At 43.1% G+C, this 19,253-nt stretch overlaps 3 long non-coding RNA genes across 4 annotated transcripts in view; 1 reads left to right on the top strand and 2 right to left on the bottom strand.

Annotated features, from left to right (window-relative positions):
- The window catches only part of LOC146757011 (uncharacterized), a 23,300-nt gene extending 4,426 nt beyond the window's left edge, over positions 1 to 18,874 (top strand). Inside the window, exons 2-3 of one of the 2 annotated variants that reach the window (XR_014937003.1) lie at positions 14,140 to 14,244; positions 18,529 to 18,654. This is a non-coding gene — a long non-coding RNA (uncharacterized LOC146757011). Of the gene's footprint in view, positions 1 to 14,139; positions 14,245 to 17,162; positions 17,255 to 18,528 lie in introns of those variants that run through there. The other variant, XR_014937004.1, reaches the window with a different exon arrangement.
- On the bottom strand, positions 319 to 8,331 carry LOC146757012 (uncharacterized). Its single transcript, XR_014936999.1, has 2 exons — positions 3,620 to 8,331; positions 319 to 1,642 (listed from the first exon to the last, which is right to left on the bottom strand). It is a non-coding gene; the product is annotated as an uncharacterized LOC146757012 (long non-coding RNA).
- Positions 17,019 to 19,253, bottom strand: LOC146757010 (uncharacterized). Its single transcript, XR_014937002.1, has 2 exons — positions 18,956 to 19,253; positions 17,019 to 17,290 (listed from the first exon to the last, which is right to left on the bottom strand). It is a non-coding gene; the product is annotated as an uncharacterized LOC146757010 (long non-coding RNA).

Genomic DNA, 19,253 nt, shown 5'->3' with positions numbered 1-19,253 from the left:
ATAGGGATTTAATTGAACGATGTGAACTGGAACTCGGGTCACGAGCTGCTTATTAACCTGCCTCAAGGGATCATGCAGCTTGCACTGGAAGAGCACAAGGATGCACTGTGAGCGGGACAGCATGTGGTCAGAGAGGGAGACCTGCTTGAACAGTCAAAAATGGAAGAGAAAAACTGCTTGAGATAGATGCCTGGGAATTTGAGGACTTATCGCACAGTCTTTCCTTCCTTTCCTCTTCTGGGGAGGGAACCAAGTAACACCAGCCAGAGCTCACCCAGCTCACCGCTCCTCCTGCAGTCCAAGTGGCTGCCAGGCAGCTCCCTGCTACAGCTACACTTGCCATGGGGCCTACAGAAATCCCCATTATCAATTGACTGAATCCCCATCTAATCCCCCGATCCTATTAACAAACACTGCCTTAATTTTGCTACCTCCGTGGGGGCTCTTGGAGCCAACATCCCTCATGAGAGGCAAATTAATTAAGACATTGCACCGTTTCCTCTTTCCAGGAAGGTGGAGGAGCAGCAGACATTTTGCTGCTTCCAAGTCAAGCACAGACTCACACATGCCTGAAAGTTTGAGCCAACCACCCTCACACAGATTGAAGGAGCTGAAAGGCCTCCCCTAAACGCGTCACTCTCGTGAACAGGCCATGGATGTCCCTGTGTTTCTACAGAGCTCAAGAAGCTTTCATAGTAAACAGAAAGAGGCAGCATGACTTTAAAAAGTTACTTTTGTTTTAATTTGAAACAAAGATTATATGTAATTGGTGTCAGATATTTTTGTCATGTTTCTTTGTCCTGAGATCTCCAAGCAACTTCGGAGTGCTTTTGTCTCGCATGCTTTGTTCTGTTCTCCTCATGCTGCCCACCTGACTCATCCACCAACAGCAAGGGAGAGAAGCAAACGCGGTCCTTCTCACACTGATGGTTCCAGCAAATGTGCTGCTAGTCTTCTGGTAGAGAACAGACACAGCACAGCACTGCTGCTGGACCTGGGCTCACAATGCATTTGTCAATTGAGGATGGCAGTCTGTGTATGCAAAAGGATGGCAGACTTGCAGCCCCACCACAGAACCCTTTTCTTCAAAGCCACTGTAAGCTCTGGGGCACCTAACACATCAGGTTCTCCTCCCGTTGACTCATTTGTGATCAAACAAAGCAAGCAGTGAGCTGGCATCAGGAAGCTCCAGATCCCTTACAGAGAATCTGTGGCTATGACACCACCTCTCTCCAGACCCTTCTAGCCATATTTCAGGCTAACACTAGACCGTCCCTGGCCCTGAAGAGACAGAGCCTAAAGGAATGCAGTGTCTTCAGCTCTTGCCATATATCAAGTCCCAAATAGGTGAAGTCCTCTTTGCTGCTAATTCATTGGAAGCCCTTCTCTTCCAGCTTCCTTAGTTCCAATCCGCAGTCCACGAAAGGGAAAGCACAGCCATGCCTGAAAAACAGACCATGCAGTCTTGCTTTTGGTGCACTTCTGAGGAAGCATTCCAGGCGATTCTGCTGTCCTTTGTGCCTTCCTGCTCAAGCCCTTATCGCTTCTTTTTGCTTTCCTTGGCTTTCTTGCTCAGCTGAGCAGCACTTGCCTTGGGTTTCTTCACCATCTCCCAGGTCTTAGACTCAAAGCCCTCCAAGTCCTACAAGAATCAATTGGGAAACAGTCAGGGAGCTTTCTAACAACGTGCTGATGCCCAGCTCATTTCGGGCATTTATGTGAAAGCAAAAGTACGTAAGTGCTGGGTATCTCCGCTGGAATGCATCTACATCAGGCTGAGCCTACATTTAGTAAGACTTGAGCAGCACCATCCCTGCTTCCTCTGCATGTGTTTCTGGATGAGTGTGAATCCACACACAGCCTGTTACCACAGAGGTTGTTATAAGCTTAAGTGCCTAAATCAGGCTTTGTAGAGAAAAAACACCCCCATTTTAACAGCAGGACAAAAACCAACACTAAACAACAATTACTCACACCAGAAAAAGATATCACAGAATCACCAGCATGTATTGAACCACTGAAAAGGTATTTCTGCTAAATTTTCATCCTTATCACGTGCGAGACAAAAGGTAAGCCTCAAAACAGCAGTCAGAATGTCACAGTCAGAGCCTTTACACCAAGACCAAAATCCAGGCAGGGCACCGAAGGCAAAGCTTTCTTCACCTGGACTAACAAGGAATCCTAAGCTATAAAGCTTGTTTCCTTCAGGGCAGATGACAGATCATATTTCAGGCATGGGAAATAAAGTCTAGTTATCTGGTAAAGACACGAGGGAACAGTGCCAGTCTCATTGGAGAAAGCGCACACACACAGATTGCCTCCTTTCATTAAATGCATTTGAGTCTAAATATTGCTTTAGCATCTTGGGTTCTAGCAGTCAGAGCTTGCCAACTGGAAAAGGACACACAGAAAACAGCAGAGCAAGATGTGCTAGCTTCAAGCTTCCAACACAGAGCACCAGATAATAGAGGGGCAGACACGCATCTGACAGTATCCTTTAATCAAAGAGTCCTGTTCAATCATCTCTAAAGTCAATGGGCTATTACGGTTCACATCTGTGTGGCTTCCCAAGGAAAGTGAGTTGGCTGCCTTTCCAAAGGCTGTAATCAGTGCATGGGGAGCTGCGAGGCTCTGCAGAAACAGAGCAACAAGCAGCTATTACTCAGGTTTGTAGATTGGTGCTGCTGAGAAGTGAACACTGATGCCTTCTGCTGTTCAAACCAAGGTAGTCTCCAAAGCCTGAAGCCTCTAAAACTAAGAAGCTCATCTGTACGTGAACCTAAGCATCATTCCTAAGAAATGGAGAGTGTCTCTTCTGTTTATTGTCATGTGAATTAATCACATGCACAGGAAATCATGGGGACAGTGCATATACGGAGAAAATAAGAAATAGAGCATACAAACAACCTAAACACAAACAAGTTTGTCAGTTCTATCGCATTAATAGGACGAATGAGGGCCAGAAACTACACATCAAACAAAGCAGTCATCATTCTCAAATGATGGGGGCTGGAAGTGGAGCTTCAGGGAGAGAAACAGGGAACAAGAGAGCATTTCCCTCATGCTGGCACAGTGCCTGTTCAACAGTTCCACTCTGTGCCCCTCCCCAAGGAGAAACCACCATTTAGGTCTAAATGACACTGTGCCTACAGCTTCCCTTGGAGCAAAGAATGTTTTGACATCTCTGAACATTGTGAAGGGATATTTTTTCTTTCAAATTAACTTTACAACAGCTTATTTGTTTTCTTACAGTCTACCAGTGGTCAAGGCATCAAAATGTTGATGGCAATTGCATGGAAAATCCTCAATTCCATAGCAGTAACCAGGGATTCATCTGTGAGCTGGAGCTGGTGGCACCAAGCAACACACAACACAAGGGCTGGTTTTCTCCCTCCTGGCTGATGCCTGCTTGCCAGCACTGACTCTGTGGCTTAGATCAGAGTGCCGTGCATACTAATCCCTTCTGAAACTCATGCTTTTCAGTATCTCCTTTCTTGCTGGCACTGTGGTGTGAGTCAATATGTAGCTGCATGGTGTTTATTCAAGGCCCGGCTTGCAGAGGCTCATTCTGCACAGCCAAAGGTGCCCTAACGAGGAGGAAAGGCAAACAGGCTCTCACCCAGCGAGGCCACACACTGGTATGTCTCCAACATCACGTCCCGGTAGAGCTCTCGTTGCACAGGGTCCAGCAGCGCCCACTCCTCCCTGCTGAAATACACGGCCACCTCCTCAAAGCTCACGGGCTCCTGCAAGCAAAGAGGCTCCTTGCTGGGAACAGCCAAGGCCCAGGCAAGCAGCTCGCACAGGACAGAACCTCACACCCCAGCTGCTTTTCTGTCCCCAGCACACACACGCTGGCTGAGGGCACCTCCCTCTACCCCTGCATTCACATCCCTGGCCCCTTGGCCTCTCCTGCCTGCTTCCCCAACCCCTACCTCAACTGGATGTGCTGCGGCCATTTGCTGCTCTCCTGCAGGCTGGGATGATCACGGCTGGAAGGCAGAAGTTGAACTGGAGCCTGCAGAGAGAAGAGAAATGGCAGGGGAGCTGTGAGGGAATGCAGCAGTCCCAGTTCCAGCTCAGCCCTTCTGCAGGGCACTGCCCAGCCTTGCAGAGGAAGACAATGAGCTGCAGCACAGGAAACAGTCTGGCTCAAAGAGATGAACCGTCACAAAGCTGTCTCAGACTGGGAGGCTGAAACAACTGGTAGCTGACACTTAGTTCAACAGCTGAGACTGAGAGGGGACTTAAGACAAAGCACGGCAAGGAGGCAGTCATCTTACCCCAAAAGAGGGAGCAGCCCAAGTGCCCCTCCAGCTCTGCTGCACAGCAGCGGGCTGCACCACAGGACCTGCCCTCGAGCAGGGCTGTTTCTGCAGCTCACACCTGCACAGAGATCCCTTGCAGCTTGACATCAAGACTCCTTCTCAATACAGATCTTCTGTAAGACACCCATGGTTACTTTGGAGCTTTCATGTATTCTCTAAGGTTCTGTCTTAGAGGGACTGTGCACGTATGATTCCTTCCACACAAAGCCTTGACCAAGCTTGGGACTAGGAGAGGATCCAGCCACATCCTAGCTCCTTACCTCTGTGGTCTGAAGACATGAGAAAAAAGGGGAACTACTCTGAGCCTCGTGACTCAATGGGAGGGCCTCCTGTAGGTGTGTGCGTAACCCTACCCTCCATGCAGTAAATAACCAAGTGTATCCAGCCACCTCCGATCCTGCTGTGTCACTGTTAAATCACTACAGCATATCCCTATTATATCAACAAATATAGTCCTGCTTCTCCCTTAGGAGTGTATGCTGTGTTTGGATCTACTTGTGACCAATGGGCAAAGTCTGCAGGATGGCAAGAAGGGAAACAAACCGATGACAAGAGACATGAAGCACGTCCCAAATTCTTCTGTGAATGTTCTCGTGGCGACTGCTGTAGTTGAGCAGAAAGCAGAGGTCACTGGGGGCAGTAATAGGATGCAAAATGGGAAAGGTGTTATCAGCATCGTGTCGGGTTTGGAAGTGACATATGAAGCAAAAGAGAACTGCACCGGTCCTCCCAGAATCAAAAGCGACTGATATTCCACAATATTTCTGCTGCACTACGTGGTGCAAGTTGTGCAGGTAATGCTTATTCACACAATAAACGAAGACCTCCCCGAGTCGCCTACAATCCTTTAGGCCACACATCCTCCACCTGTAGGGTTTGGCTCCAAACAGATGCAAAACTGCACCCATAGCACTAATTAAAGGCACTGCCTCTACACAGTTAAGGCAAACAGAGGCAGCAGAATGACGGCTTATTGCCTGCCCTAACAGAAATACTGTTAGAAAATGGTATGGCCATCCAACCATCCAGCAGGAGGTGCAGAAAAGCACCTGGTTCATGGAAGAACACCGTGAATGCAGCCCCCAACACTCAAACACAGCAAGCCTGCTGGAGCACCACCTCCACAGATCCGTGAGGGAACACCTGGTGGCAAATGGATTAAATCTTCTGGCAGATGTCCGTACATCCTCTCAGGAGTGGAAGTAGCCCTGGGCTTGCTGAAATCAAGCAAGCCCTCAGAAAAGAGTTGGGAAAAGTACTCTGTAAAGGTGACTGATGTAGTTCTCAAAACCACCTACTGCTGATGTTACCTAAAAGTGGTGATGGCTCACATTCCTCGGGTAAGGAAGTGCAAAACGGCGAGGAGTCAACTGGATGGTTCACACTTCTCAAATAAATAGGATGGCTTACTTAAACACAACAATAAATCAACAAAACATCCAACCACATGGAGATTATTTTTCCATCTCCTGAGAAGAGAGAGTATCTGACAGCACTGCAGCCAAACCAGCCTGTGACGGTCACAGCCACCACCAGCCGATGCTGTGCTGGGAATTTTAACTGAACTGTGAAGGCAACTTATCGAATAGCAGCAGTGCTAAACAGAACAATTAAGGCAATAAACAACCACGTGGTTACAACAGCCTTGTTAAGCAGTTGTTAGAGCACTCCAGGACACCTGCATGATATCAATAAATTCATTCCTCCCTCCCTCTTCAGCCGAGCACGCAGACTGCGCTCACTGCCAGGGGACGCTCTCAGCACCGCGTGCCCTTTGCAGAAGGCACCTGGGCTGTGCTTTACTGACCTGCTGCTGCTCGGCCGTGTTCTCAACGCGTGCTCCAGTCAGCCCACAGGCTGCCAGCTTCTCATCGTCTGTTCCAGAGCCCAGTGCCGGAGCTGCTGCAGATGCTGAACGTGCTCAGGGCCCGCAGCTGTGTGCTCAAGGCATCTGCAGCTGCCGGGACAGCCTGAACAAAAGCCTTGCCAGGGCTTTGCACAACCCCAGCTGAGCCATCAGGCAAGCGCTCAGCAAACAAAAGGTAACGCCATTTCAAGGGTCGCCAGAGGCACGTGTTGCCCGCAGGGTCCCCGAAGAGAAGCTGGGGGCTGCCGGGGAGGAGGAGCAGGGCGAGTGCAAATTTCCACTTGGAGGCTTCACATTAAGACACTCCAAAGGAGGCATCGGGGGGTTTAAAGCTTCCGTCAATCCACGCGTGCACAGCTGCAGAGCGAGGCCGTCTCGTGTCTCCCGTGGCCCAGAGGAAGAACTGCAGCCCCAGCTGCGCTGTGTTACAGAGATCCAACCGGGCAGCAGAGCACGCTGACCTCCTCTGCTCCCTTCCTCACTGTCCCAGCTCCCAGCCCGTTCCCGTGCCCCTCGGAGCCCAGCCCGGGCTGCATGAACTGCCGCCCTGGTTGCAGCCCGTCTGGGCCAGCAAACCTGCTGCGCTGAGCGGGAGCTGGAGCCGGGACCAGGGTCCCGCCTGGGGTACGGCAGTGCGGGTTCCGCCCCGTCCGGGGCCGCTCCCCGCTCCTCTCCCGGTGCTGCTGGCAGGGGGCAGGAAGCGTGCGCTCCTCTGCACGAGCCACGAAGGGCACCTACCTTGGGTGCGGAGCAGGCTGCTCCCAGCTCTGGTGCAGGTAGCCGGGCTCCTCGGAGTCGCTTAGAGCAGAGGACGCCGAGTGCCCTCAGCCCGGAGCTGGCCGCAGGACGGCCTTGGTGCACCTCCTGCCACCGCGGTGCTGCCCGGATGGCTTCCAGCCAGGCTCTCGCCTCTTCCGCACAGGCTCAGGAAGGCAGGAATTCCCACAACGATCACGCCCAGAGCTCGTTTTCATGGCACATCTGCCCCCGGGGGATGGCGATGGGAAGGGGTGCAGGGGAGGAGGGAGGGAGGAATGGGGGCTGTGTTTTGTTACGCTAATGAAGCATCGCTTTCTGCCGGCTCTCTTTGCTTCCTTCGGTGGGGACATTCGCACACCCTTGTCATCAGGCATCCCTCCCTTGCTGTCCTGGCGTTCCTTTCACTCCTCTCCCCCACGAGTATGTCCCAGCAAGAGGCAATCTCCGGTACAGCACCAGAGGACATTCTGTGTTGAACAGAACTCTTGCAATGGAACCGAGCTGTGGCTAGGAGCTTTACCCAGAAGCTGCTGTAAGAATACGACTTTCCCCAGATCCTTGTCTAAGGGTCCTAATAAGTCTTCTGTGCAGCGATACCTTGCGGTTCTGTGTGGGTTTGTGGTCCGTATGGCTGGCCATACCTACCCTTGAGTTGCACCGGGCAGTGTACTTGGGAGTGACCTCACTGGAAGAAAAGCAGTGTGCAAACTGCAGTGGGAAATTGCATTTAGGAAAGCAGGATATTGAGGTTCATTTTCTGGTGGATATGGGTGCTTCTTACTACCCATAGATGGTTTTGTAACAGTAGTAGATGCTACTGCCCAACGGGAAAAGGTTTCCTTTTTTGGATTAATTAAACATAAGCTAAGAAAACAAGCAGGAATACAGAAAATCTTGTACCTGCCAGGTTACTCTGGCAAGAAATTGAATAAAACTGGAGCTAAGAGTGCAACGATATTGACTGATTAAAAACTGTAACTCTGGCTTTAACACAAACTGGGCAAAACAATGTTGTACCCCCAGGAGTTACAGCAATCTCAAATATGATACACTTAGTGGTGTGGGCATCAGGGCCAAAAATGAAGCCCTAAATAGAAGTTAAAAGCAAGAGCTTGCCTAGTCAGGGTAAAGCGGTGCCCTTTGAGGGTATGGGACTGTAGAAGGATAAAAGAAATAATAGGTAACTTTTAGGAGTTTGGATTCCAATTTTGATAGCAAGTGCTGTACTTTGGTACAAGACTTGAGGGCAAGTACTAGAATAGTTGAATGGATACACTCAGTGGTGGCAAATCCGTGCACTTTATTAACCAAGTTAAGGAACAAAAAGATTAAGTTTACCTTCTGGATTTGAGGGATGTCTCTTCTGCCTGGTTTGGCCAAAGGAAGCCCAAGGTTATTTGCCTTTGAAAAGGAAAGCCCTGATATGGGGAGAAGAGTCTCAGTTAACCTGGACAGTGTTACCCAGGGTTGTGAGAACAGCTGAATGATGGTCAACTCATGAGCCTGAGATCTGGGATCCTCCATCCTAGGGTGGAACTTTACTGCAGCACGTGGCTGCCACAGCAACAAAAGGACTGTGTACAATAGACTGAGAGTTTGCTGAGTTTCTTGGTTTACAGAAAGCACAAATAACTCAACAGCAAGTGACATATTTGGGAAATGAGATTACAGCTGGACTTTGAACCTTAAGAACTGCCAGGAAAAAAGTCATCTGCCAAACCCCTGAGCTGCAAATTGCCAAGGAAGTGAGTAAGGGATGGCCAGGGTGCCTGAGGGCGGTGGCTGCACTGGTACTTGTGGGAATACAAGAAAAGCTGTTCAGAGCAGCAGCTGTGGAGCAAGATAAACAGCATGAGAACCAAGGACACCTCTGCAAGGAGAAGAAGGGTCTCACAGCTCTGATTGGATACGTGCCTGCATGGACAGTTGAAAAGGGTTCTGTAGAATGCTCTGTTGACATGTAAAGGTGGTTGGGAAAGTTGTAAGGGCGGACGGGAAAGTTAGAAAATAACAACTTGTGAAGGTCTATAAGGGATGTGAGAACTTGTAATAAACGATTTGGATCGTTCACATCTGAGTCCGTGCCTCAAACGCTGCAAACGTGGTGGTGATAGGTTGATGGTTGGACTTGTTCTTAGAGGTATTTCCAACCGTAATGATTTTTTTATTCTATGAGGGTTAAGGACTCCAGGACAGTATCAGTGAATACTTCATTCATGGCTTGAAAGCTGAAGCTTGAAGCTGCTGAGGTTGAATGAGGAAGAGTATGTCCTTTGATCTGAAAAACTGATTGAAAAATGATCTTGAACAGACTTTCTCAACAGGATACTCTTTGTTGGGACAAATACAGAGGAGTGTATTTGTGATTTTTCTTGCGCAGGGTCAGTGATCAGTGTCTGCACAACAGTTTTAGGAAACAAGAAAAGAGAAACAAAAAAAACTGCATGGGACCTAAGTAAAATGAATTCTTAATGACTGACTGTGCTAGTGAAACATATTGAGTAGCTTGAAGCTTAAGACAAAGGAGCTAATTGCTTTGTTGTATGTGACTATATGAAGGGTTGCTGTAAAGAAGAATTGTAAACTTGTTATATGGCAAACAGGCTATGAACTAGTGGTTGTATCAGTTAGGAAGATTCGTGTTAGTTACTGCCTTTGAGTAGTAAAGCTTGTAGAGCTTGGGAAGAATAGGTTGGAAAAGCTACAGAATTTTCATCAGTAACAGCTTAGACATATATTGGGGTTAGTCTAGTTATGGATTTTATTGCTGTAAGACATGAGGGACGGGCAAAATGACTTGTTCCTAGTCCCTCCCAGTGCTGTTATTCTGTGCTGCTTGTGTGTTTTCAGAAATCTATGTATTACTTACTATTGTGCCTTTGTTCTTTAGTTGTCATTAGTTGTGGCAAGGGTGACAGCCCTTTCTTCACTCTGTTTCCTTACTGTAGAATTAGGAAATTTACAAAGAGGAAAAACGTGAATAGTCAGGAATATTTTGGAAAGTGTTTCCACTGTTAAACACTTCAGAATTTCTCAGAAATTCTGCTTCCCAGCTGTAAAGAAAAGGCTTGTGCATAATTTCAAAGGGTTGAAAATACTTAATCCTGAAATTGTTTATTGGTTTTTTACTCTGTTTTGGCCTTGTACTTTGTCTCTGTACTTTTTTGTCTTTGTACTTTTGTCTTGTACTTTGTACGTAGTTGGCACTCAGAAGTAATTTGATTCAGCTTGTCCTTCTGCACTGTTTGCTTTCTGTTCCGTTGTGCTGCTTTGCCTGTGGAGTCCTCTAGTCTGAGATCTGTTGTCTCACCTTGCCTGAATTCTGCCTCAACTGAATAGACATAGATTCAAAACCTGTGTTGCATTATTTTCTCGTTTCAGAAGTGTCCAGTCTTTTACTAGACAGACTTTCCTGGTTTTGAGTAACTTGCAAAACTGAGAGTATTCCTGCCTGCTTCCCAAGAGTCTCTGTTTTTCAGACAAGGTTATGTTAACAAATCCATGAAACCCCAATAGAAATTCTGGACTCTTTGCTGTGTGTCTACTTGCATCTTCTGCTTTCTGCCCTTGTCTTTGTGATGTCTTTGTTTTGCACATCCTCTTTATTTGTCTTACTTGAGTAAATGAATCCATCTGTCACAATCTTCTCACCTGGATGTCTGAAAGTTCTCTTCCCGGCAGGGGAATTATTTCACTGTTTACCTCTTAACTTTTGTCCTTCCATTTCCTTCTCTGTTCCTTTGGTTTTATTTGCTGCAACGCTTCCTCCTCTTTATTTTCAGGAGTACTTCTAATCTCTTAACATGAACTGTGTGTTCCTGTACTTCAGGTTCTCTTCAAAGATTTTTTCCATATCTCTTCTTTGATTTTGATTAATGTTAACTGTTGAGATTTTTCTGGATGTATTCCCAAGACTCAGTCTGAGGTTTAAAATCCATCCAGTAGTACTACTGAATTCAAGTCTGCAATTCAGAATTGCATCGTTTGTAGAGCAGGGCCTTTTTAGAATTGAATTCAGTGGGATGTGAACAGAAGACTCAGGACAGCAGGGTCTGTTTTCGTTGGATAAGGCTTTTGGTTAACTCTTCTCATTCCTGTAGATATGGATATATCTTGTTTCATCTACATGCAAAACTTTGTAGTGTAATCAGTTACATAAAAATACATTCTCTTCCCTTCCTGTGTTTCTAGTTCTGTCTTAGTAATTTTCTTGAAATGTGTTAGCACAGTCCTGCTTCATGTAGTTCCTGTCCTTGTTTTTCTGTTCCTCCTGCTTTCCCTAGTCCTGTTCTGATAACCTCAGAAGTACTCTCTGTTCTTCTTAATTTCTTCATGCCTAAATAGAATTCTCCCCCCAACACCAAATCTGAAATGTTTTTATGTTATCTTAGCAGCCCAAAAGTAAATACCAGGTTAATTTTTATGAGAATTTCCTTTTCAGTGTCAGAATCTGAGCTTGGTTTACCAGAAGAGCTCAGGAAAACTAATGTTTATTAAAAATCAGTGTATTCTGTAACTCCACCACGTTCGGCATGGTGCAGTTTAGGTTCAATGGAATACAGTATTCTCCTGAAGCTTTGAGATGTTTGTCTTTTTGATTAATGGTTAATTAATCAATGATTAAGCATCCATAAATGTTGACGGTTTTTGTCATCACCAGGCATAATGTTAGGATTTAAATGCATTCCCAAAGTGGAAAACGCTCATGAAGATTTCTGTTTGATTGTTTTCAGAGTTGTGGGTTATACTGCTTTCTTTTAATGGGCTTGCTATGACAAATATAAAGCCTGTTCTTTTCAGCCTTTAGTTTACTAGCTATTAACAACAGAATATTTACAGTGAAAAAGATCTAAGGGGATAAACACATTATATTTTAGCACCTCAACATTTGCAAAAAATAAATGGACAAAACCACCTCCCTTCCCACTACAGCACTTATCTGGCAGAACTGGTTGGATTGCTTCTGTTCTCTTAGCTCTTGGGGCTGTTGTTTTGCCACTCATAGAACTGCTTCCCATGAGTTTATGTTGTGTTTGCACTGGAGGGGTTGAGAAGCAGCTGAAACTGTCAGCTTCATTCTTGTCCTGCATCCCACTGAATGTGAGCTGTGTATGAACTCAATAAGCAAATACGATTTTTGGTATTGCATTAAGTATATTCCTGTGCTGTGCTCTGGTGGTATGTAGCTGTTCAGGCTTTGACATTATTAATGGAAGCATGCCTGACTTCAGCATGTGCAAGGCTTAATCATGAGCATCTAACCCATCTTTTAACAATGAGGCAGAGTTCAAGTAGATTTGCAGGTGATCAGTTGTGCAAGACAAAACTGAATTCCTTCTTTGATAGAACAACCAATTCCTTTTTTCCTCCAGACAAAGAGAAGAGATGTAGTCCCATATGTCATACTTCACTTGTGCTCTTGAGGCTGTGCCAGACAGTAAACAGCTAATTCATGTAAAAGAGATGATCGTTGGGAGAGTTGGTGTTTGCTGAAGGAAACAACTGCTTGTGGTTCTTTTTTTTATTTAGGGCAACCACCTCAAAAGCCATAAGCAACAACAAAAATTCCTGCAGGAGTGATTGGAACGAGAAATGTTGGCAATAAGGGGATTTTCCAAGGGCTCAAATTGAGGGCTAGTCTTGCACTGTTTGCAGTAATGACCTTGGCACCAAAAACTCGTTGGGATTTTCTTATGAGAATTTGTGGTGTGTTGTCAGTAGGTGACGACTGAGGAAACGCATGTGCAGCAGAACACATGCGTTTGGGACATGGTACAGATACAGAAAAACCAGTGAGACTGGGCATGTCAAGGCCAATAACAACCCTCCTGGGAGACAGTAGAAATCCTTACTGTTGCTGCATGGATAACTGGAGAGAAGTGAACATGAGAGTGGAAGATGTATAGGGAAAGATATTCTGTGGAGAATAAGCTGCAATTAAGGCATTGTACAATGTTCTTCCAGCTGGAATATTACTTGCAGTTCTGGCTACTATATTCAAGAAACATTGATTGAAGCTGTTGGAATTCAATGAAGGGAATATTATGGGAATAAAGAGCCTGTTATGAAAGGACAGTAGAGAAGTTTTTCAGTCTGTGGATAAGAACTAATGGCTGGATAAAATAAATGTAAATGAATGGAAAAGCTCTTGCCTCTTAAGGTGGGATCCTGGAAGAGACTCTGTGGTCATTTGTCCAGTGTGTTTTCCCCCAACTCTTTCTGTACAGGGAGTGATATTGTTTAAACCTACCTTTATAAATGAATCAGTTGGGTATCTTACATGAGTTATTGCCTTTGTTTATAAACAGTATTGGACAGTATTGATTTATGTAATTGGAAATGAAAAATCATCGTTATGAAGATTTTGTTTGGGACCTGAGCAAGGTCAGTTGAGCTCCCAACACACTGTGGAAGAAAACTTGTTTTTATTCTTGTGAATTATTTTTTTAATCTCTAATGTCGTTCTGGGAACACTGTTACATCCCTAAAATGCAGCAGCATATATAAATTATCCCAGTAATGAATAATAATATACAGTAAGGAATAATAATAGTTTCATTATAAGTGTTAAAATTTTCACTGATAGTTTAAAAAAAGGAAATGCTATTTATCAGATGTCAAAAACAGGATAATTTACCAAATGCAGAAATTTAGGATTTAGTAAAATTAATTCAGGTGTAAGAATATTGGTGGCCTGTATTTGACTCCTGCATAGTTTGCAAGGTTCTTGCACATAAAACCTAGTTTTGTGGTATTTTTGCTTCTAATTCTACCCTCTTGTTAGCAATTTGTGGGTCAGGCTGGGTCACATCACACTTCATTTCAGTTTTCAGTTTCTTCTTACTTCATCTACTTTTATTCCTCCATCATACAGGTAGTTAGGGCAGTCGATATATGAATCATTGTGGAGATGACTGTTCCTGTAACATTGTTTGTTTGAAAGAAAAAATTGTTTTTTGATCAAGCGTTCCCAGTAAAAGATAAATAATTCTATGTGAACCAAAAAACTCTGAGTAACTAGTGAAATAAGCTGACCTTTTTCTTTCCAGTTTTGCAGGTAGGAAGACAAACCTGATGAGCTGAATGAGTTTTCTGTTTAGCTGCTGTGTCTGAAATAAAACTAGTTCATAGACTGCATGCAATTTCAGTTATTCATTGGTGGGGTATTTCTTGTTTTGCTTGTAGTTGCCTTGTGGTCACCGGTGTGAAGAGATTTGCCATTCAGGTGATTGTCCTCTGAACTGCAGCCAGAAGGTTAAACTCAAGTGTCCTTGTAAGCGACTGAAAAAGGTAAGTTTTGAAGTTGCAGTTCTGAGAGTGACACATTTTCTTTGTATGTTCCTAGGCTTGTGTACATGGATTGTCTCTGGTCAAGACTGGAATAGAATCAGTTACTTGAGCAGAGCAGCAACAGCAGCTGAAAGTCTGGGTGGAACAATCAAAATATTCACTAAGGAACATAAAATTCATTGTAGAAAATGTTAGCTCCCAGATTTGCAATACCTTTCTCTTCAAGCACACTTCAATTTTTGTAGTTCCATTAGGAAAATAATCAGATGATCTGGAGTGATTTAAGAAGTCAAAGCACATTTTCCTCATTAGGAACTGAGAAGTTTATAATTATATAAATTGGAACAGTCACAGATGTTTTGAATTCCTAACTGATGGTTGTCTGAGGCCCTTAAAGCAAACAGAGGCATCAGCATCCTTAGCTTTCAGCAGAGATAAAGGACAAAGCTTATAGCTATCAAGTATGATGAGGGGAAAAACAGAGGCTGCTGTGACCTCTTGACAAGTGTTAACTTAATGAAAAATTCACTATCTGGCTTGAACAATGCATGCTTAAATTATTTTCAAGACCCGGTTAACTTCTGAGCTTTCCACACAGATGCAGTTTCCCCAGAGTTCTTAGCTTCTCCAAGAAATGTCTTCAGAAATCTCAGATCTTGCAGGGCGCACGTTCAAGAGAAAGGATGGTAATGCCCAGAGTACGTGCTTCAAACTGAGCAGTCTCTGCTTATAAATAACTAGCTTTTCTTTATTTGTAAGTTGAAATGTTGACTTCTGCTGAGGATAAATTATTCTGTTGTGACTAAGTGCTCTTACTAATTTCAGTTTATCTTACTCTACTGTGTTCAGTAAAATCAATAATATCATTGGTTGCGTGTATACTTCTGCTTCTTGTTCCTTAAGATATAGGTTTACAGTTGGACTTGATGATCTTTGAGGTCTTGTTTCTTATGCCAGACTTAATTGAATAAGGAAGATGGGTATTTCCATGATAGCTCTGTTACATCTAGTTGTTGCTGTCCCTAATTTTCATACTGTTTTTGGAAAACTGAAATGTGTTATCATCTTCTGCTGAGTTCTGACGCTGTATAGCTATTTCAGACCAGTTCAGATTTTATTGTCCCAGAGTGCCGGGATGTCTTCAGTGATTATGTGGATGTCCAACTGAAGTGTGGTAGCAAGAAGCAATGAAATTAATGTTTAGGATGCTCACTTTTCACTTTTACAGTGGCCTGAAATGGAACATTCCTGATCTGCTATTCTGAAAGTTTTATGGTCCTTAAATATGATGACGGTTACTTTTTTTCCCCCCCTCAATCTTGTAAATTTGATTTTAATAAGGTGGAAAGGTTGTTATGAGTTAATTATATAATTAATAAAAATTAATTCTTATATGATGACAGCCCACTTATTTAAATAGCCATGAAGTGATCCTTCTGATTCCTAGTGAAATGGTGTCTCCCTTCAGAAAGAGAAGAAAACACTATCCCCACCTTAAATATCATCTCACTGTTTCCAGGTCAAGCCCCAAATCCATGCTCTCTTTTGTACAGAGAGCTACAGTGTAGAGGGTAAATGATGGTAGAACCAATAAGCCATTGATAATTGGACTGTGTATTAGTTGCAGCTAATCTGACTGCAGAAATATGACTCGTTTCTGTAGTGTGAAAGATGATGTCTTTTAACGTTTGCTTTATGCATCTGCCCTTGTCTGAGATCGTAATTAGGATATCTTTGATTCCAGAAGGTCCTTATGCATATTTGCTTGGAGCTGCATTCTTACAGCAGATAGTGTACTTCTTTCTTAGCTTGGATTGGATAGTGTACCTGTATATTTAGTCTTCTGTGCCTGCAGCCTGTGATCTTGAAGATAAGGAGAAACAGAATTGAGTACCTAATATTTGCAGCTGAATTCTCCTCTACCAGTCTTCTGTCTGTGTATACTACTGGTGAAGTTGGGGGTTGACAGGACACGTATTCCAAGCTGCTCTGTAAATATGCCTCATCTGAACCATCACAATTAATATCAAATGTAGGAGCTCATAATTTGAGTGCAAAACAGGAGGATTTTTTCTTCCTTTTCTGGTGTTGAAGTTAACTGTTGCATCATGAGGCTATGCATGTAAACATGCAAGGTCGTATAAACCACTTGAATTTGTAACCCACAACTTGTAGTGGACCATATTCTTAACCATCTAGGCAGGTGGTTTATCTCAGCATGCTGGAATTGCTCTGAAGAAGTTAGTTTTTGGATTTTGCTGTATGCTATGAAAATTGTTCTGCATATTGTCAGAAAGCATGAAAACCAGAATAGATTCTGGCTATGTTACTGTGCTTTCCTGACAAAATTCTTCATAGGCTAGTAGTATAGATTATAAGATTATAACTTTCTCTCTGTGCTGGTATTCTGTTTTGGTTTTGTTGGTGGTTTTTTTTTGTTTTTTTTTTTTTCTGTTGTTGTTGTTTGTTTGTTTGTTTTGGCCTTCAATGTAAGGGGGAGGAAGGAGAAGGAAGTAGGGGAGATCTTCCCATGACCAGACCTTGCCCTGTAGTTTCAGCCAGTTTAGAGAATTGATACGAAGTTTCAGAAGAGTTACTTATTAGTTACTTTGCATGGTATCTTTTGTAACAGTTCACAAGGTTATATTGCTTTGTCTTAAATAAATAAGTGAAAAAAAAAAGACAAGAAAAATTAAACTGAACCATTTGATTTATCCTTGTTTCAGTTTAGCTTATCAGAAAGAAGGAAAATAGAAAAGGATGCTTGAATACAGTTACAGTTTCAAATAATATTTATTTATTAGCTTCATTCTGTAAATATACCGAATAAAATTGTTTTACAATTTTCCCAACAAAATGAACGTTATAATTAAATTTTTATATAGGGAAATGAATTACAAACAATTCAATTTATACTTAACAGGAAGTACAGTGCAGCAAGATACAAGAAGGCCAAGTTTCACTGGAGTGTGATGTGTTATGCAAGGAAATGAAACGGAAGGTGTCTGAGGTGGTGTATCCATTTTAGTTATGTTATCTTCATTGCCTTGAGAAAAGTTGGAAAAAACAGGCAGATCGTTATTTTTTCAAGACAGTAATAGCAAGAAATGCAGTGTAACTCAGCGTACAGTTTAATTGCACATTTAATTTTTGGACTATTGAATCTGGCTTATTGCTGAGAATTGCACTACTTGTAGATAGTGTCAACTCACTTGATGAAACACTATGTTAAGGTAATGCTCTATTACCTCTTTATTTTTAATGTACATTGGAACTGGAGATTTCCTCTTCAGCCAAGAAGTGCTAATCAATGATAATAAAATCATTACTGCTAGTGAGAGCTATAGAAGCACTTCATTTAGGCCTTACTTTTACTTTGAAGGTTAGCAAAGTGTTATCTTGTGTGTTCCTGTCACACAGTATTAGGTGACTGCCACAATTATAGAGAGCTTTCAGCAACTGCATGTGCTTTTCAGCCCATTGTAAACATGGATGCTCTCCAATAATTTTGTTTGAAGTAAAGAAACTGCTGCATAATCTCACCTAAAGAGACAGAGTATCCACATTGTTTTTCTAGGCCTTTTATGGAAACATGAGGAAGTGGTGCATGAACTGGTTAAGTTTCTGGCATTTAATTTGCTGTCTTGAATGCTATGTAACAGTTCTGTAGAGTGATCAGTTGTAGTTCCAGGTTTTATTTTTCATAAAACTTTCTGATGGTGAAGCAAATGTAATTGCATTGACAGTTTCCATTACGACAAGAGCAGTCGAACAATATGAGTATGCATTATCCAATATGTCATTTGGTACAAAAGTGGAGATTTCCTTTTGCTCTAGCAGTCAGGGCATATTTAATTACTTGGAATGAAGTGTGTGAGTGTAAATTACATACATATATAAGGATTTACCCATCAGTGTACAGTGTGTTGAATTGAGGATTGAGTTACTGAAAGCTTAGAGAGTGACTTTATTAAGGAATTTTCCCTGGTATTAATGAATATATATATTTATATTTTCCCCAGGTTTTATATTTGTCATTTGAATTTTCCAGTTAGTCAGAAGTTTAGTTTTATAACATGGTAGCGTCTCTTATGTTCCATGTTTTTCAAACATGAATTGATAGAGGTTTTTCACAGAATGTTTTAGAATCTGAGTAAGCTCACAGCTCACTTGGTGAAGGTTTTGCTCGCTTTTCTGAGAACTGTTCTATAAATTATGGCTCAGTAAGATAATAGTTTTACCTGCTTTTACAACAGTTACTTATCACTTTGTATGTCTGGACAGATAAAAGAGGCAGAAGCCAAAGCTGTTATTGAAGAGGAGAAACGAAGACAACAGGTATCAAACTTAATTCTTCTTCCCCCCCAACCTCGTTGTGTTAATAAATCACTTGATGCACGTGCAGCCCAATCTGTATACTTTGTACAGTGTTTTTCCCATTTACTGCTTTCAGCTGTTATGTTGTCTTTAGGTATGTGCCATGAGTGATCTACAGTGGTTAAAAGCAAGTATATTTTCTCTTAACAGTTCTCACATCTGTGGGCAAAATGGTAATCATTTGATGTCGCATTAGAATAACTGTATAATGTATACATATATTTAAATACAAAATACTTCTGATTTTTATCCATCATTTTATAATTCCTTAAATTCACAGAATTACTAAGTAGCCTCTGTAAGGTTGAATTACTGAGTGAAACTTCTTACTTACTCCCCTTCGTGAGAGTGAAGAAACCTAAATTGGTCTCTGTCCTTCAAGGTCTGGTGGGAGTGGGGAATTTTTTTGTAATTGCTGGCTCTGGTGAATGTGTGTTGTCAGCACTGTAATCCAAGAAGCTTCTGTGCCAGCTGCCTGGAAATACTATCACTAATCTTGTTTCAGAAATTAACCGTAAGCTTGGTTGCTGGTGACAGCAAACTCAGGTTTATCATCTGGGCGCTGCAGCCTCAATGCACTCCTTCCAACAGGCTTGTATGCCTGAGACAGAGCACAGACCCCCCCGGTTGTA

This window comes from Coturnix japonica, chromosome 24 (assembly GCF_054131305.1).
Source record: "Coturnix japonica strain WE chromosome 24, WE-NBRP24, whole genome shotgun sequence".
Classification (NCBI taxonomy): Eukaryota; Metazoa; Chordata; class Aves; order Galliformes; family Phasianidae; genus Coturnix; species Coturnix japonica.
This window is presented reverse-complemented; position numbering and strand designations above follow the sequence as displayed.